Source organism: Thunnus maccoyii, chromosome 8 (genome assembly GCF_910596095.1).
Source record: "Thunnus maccoyii chromosome 8, fThuMac1.1, whole genome shotgun sequence".
Lineage (NCBI taxonomy): Eukaryota > Metazoa > Chordata > Actinopteri > Scombriformes > Scombridae > Thunnus > Thunnus maccoyii.
Genome location: NC_056540.1, coordinates 6795828 through 6798937, shown reverse-complemented (window position 1 = coordinate 6798937; position 3110 = coordinate 6795828).

Sequence of the window (3110 nt, the reverse complement as noted above, 5' to 3'; positions counted from 1 at the left end):
AATGTCATTATTGCAAGTCACTGTTTAATTCAGCTCTATGCGCAGCAAACTTCAATACTGAAAAGAAAATAATAACAATATGCAACGGACCAGCATGTTGTCATCATAAAAATAAACAGGCTGCAGTGCGTGCCTACTTGTCAGACTAAGAAAACAGTCTGCTTGATGATGGACTCTGTCTTCTTTTCCTGCTTTCCTGTGGAGGGTCATCTGCAGCGTCTTTTACCCACATCTCTGCAAATCTCCCAGCAGGAAAGGAAGCAATCCTTAATTCATTAACAGAGTCATCATGTAGCCTAGACGCTGTGTCATCTCTGTTGTCATGCGAGCGCTGACAGTGAAAGTCCATTTCTGATTTCATTGTTGTTTGCATGAATGACTGTTCTCACGTTGCAGTATTTTACTTAGACTTTTTTTTAAATAGCCTATTTTTATTTTAGATATTTTATATGGTCTATGGGTGAAGCAGTCCCCACCAGGGATAAAAAAATAATTCAGCAGAAGCAGGGATAGATGGACCGGGGGGGGGGGGGGGGGGGGGGGCACACGACACCATTCCAGCCAATCAGCAGGGGGCGTTCGTGCTTGTGCACAGAATAGGGAGAAGTCATCAGAGCAGCTGTCTGTGTGAGGACATGACAGTCTCCCGTCTCCCGCACCTGCTGAGTGGTGGGGGAGAGCTGGTGAACTGGAGAGAGAGGTCATGACAAATTCACATAGAAAGTGATTTCTCACGGAACAGATAGACTTCCATTTTATTAAATGCATCAATCCACACTGAATCCCAGACAAGTCTCATTCTGTTGTTTAAATCACACAAATATCCTGCTGTATATGTGTTTTGAATGTATCAATTAATCATTAAATGCAGACGGCTGCTTCTGTGGACGGAGACGCTGAACGCAGGTCGAGTGAGAAGCGAGGAGGCTGCAGAGAGGAGGAGAGTGTGGATGGACTGTTGTGCTCACATGAGATAACGTTTTTTTCCACTCGTTATAATGTGTGAGAGGAACAGAAGTGACTGACTCTACCTTTAAAGTCCAATGTGAATGAATACTTAGCTGCTGGTTCTAGGTCTTGAATCCTAGAATCTTGGTATCTGGTTTGCTGCTTCTGTGTTAAGAATGGAGATACACAGATCTGATACATTGGATCAGTATCGGCACCAGTATAAAATGGATGTGGTATCAGCCCAAAGTGACTGATACAGTTTCTTCATCAATGCCATTATACAACACAAAGATTTAAAATCTGGAAAAAAAGAGCACTAGTATGGGATTGGTTCTTGGTATGGTATTAGCATTGGTATTGTGGAAAAAGCATATTTAGGCTATTGAATACATTGTTTTTTGACTAGGACCCTGATTGAAATAAACAACTTGACAGTCAGTGTTGGAATGAATAGACAATTTAAGATATTTATAAAGTGACAGTCAGACAAGCATCCAGTGGGAAATGCCAGGATTCAACTAGATGATATTTGGCTCAATAATGGGCTGAACTGACATGGGGTATTGCAAATGAAAATAAGAAGTGAGCGTGACAATTGGACACTTCTGCAGTGTGTTCTGTGACACTGACAACTATGAGCTCAGAGCTTGTCTCACACACAACTGTAAGTGTAAGGAAGGAAAAATGAAGTATGTTTTGGGTGCTGTCAGGTGGAACAGTGAAGTTGGTCTCTGGCATCTCTGACTTCATCACTTATGTTTGTCATGTGAGTCGTGAGAGATGGCAAGCTGTGATTGGTCGGGGGCCAACATGTAGTCTATGTCACAGCAATAATTTATGATTGCCTACGACTGCCTGTCACACAGTGACCATCTTGAGAGGCAAAAATATCACCTGATCCAAATATAAGGCACAATAATAAGGTATTCAGATGACAAACAGGCCTTCGGGCAAAAACAGTGTGACCTTGTAGGGGTGGAAATTTTGTGTGTATCAACCAATCACACCTGACATATTTACAATAAATAAAAGTTTCTTATTATTTTAGATAAGCTAAAAGGGTTTTTTTTAAACTGTGTTTTAACTTAACTACTCCAATTGCACCACAAAAGAAAAAATAATTTTCAAAGTCTGATCTTATATGAGAAGATCAATCTCCTCAATACCTTAAAATGGTCTCTATCACAGTGTTTTATACCTGCATAAGAAATGATGAATGAGATATTACATTTATTACAGGTGTGTTACAAGGTGAAACAATACGTTTAGCTCTCTCTGCATTTTTTTTATCTTGTGCTGTTGCCGCCTTTATGTTAATCTGATGGTCTTAAATTCAGACTTGTGTGGTGTTGAAAGTGACACAGAAATGTTACTGGGTCTGAGCTAGTAATATTGCCGTTGTGACTTTTACATAAGAGTGACCAGAGTGCTTATTCAGACATGGAACATGGTGTAAATTGCCATCAGATAAAAGGGTGCATGTCTGAAAAAGTGTATAATCTACAACAGTATGGAATAATAAACAATAGTTTAGGCCACACACACACACACAACACAATCACACACAAAAAGGTTGTTCAGTGGTGCTACGGAACTGAAGGGGATTCCCTTTGAGTCTGGAGAGTTGTGATTAATGAGAATGTGAGTAATGGAGACTGTGAAGGACTAACTGTCATTCTGACTTCTCAACAGCTGTGAGTAATATATCTGTATCTCATTCCTGTCCATCCTCCAAGGACTGTTTAGTATATGTTAACTATGAGGGTTCACCAGTCAGTGAAAAAACAATTATATTTCCATTAATAGTTTTTCTATCAAAAGAAATTTTACAGTTTATTTTTTGTGGACTCTTTTTCCTGATAACATTACGTGTGCTTTTTAAGAACAGAGTGTGCATACTGACAGAAGATAGGAGAGATCCAAATTAAGATTAAGATATTGACATCAGCAGCAGATTGTGGTCTGCTTTGCAAAAAAAAAGCAAAAAAAAAAAAAAAAAAAAACCACCTCAATAAGTAAGTGAATCTCATATTCAATATTGAAATTGGATTTTTATGAAAGCAATAGAGGGTTTCTTGTAGGGGGGTGAAATAATTCCATTTTGCTTCCGATACAGCTGAGCTTGTTTTTTAGAAGAAAGCACTAGAGTCCCACAACAA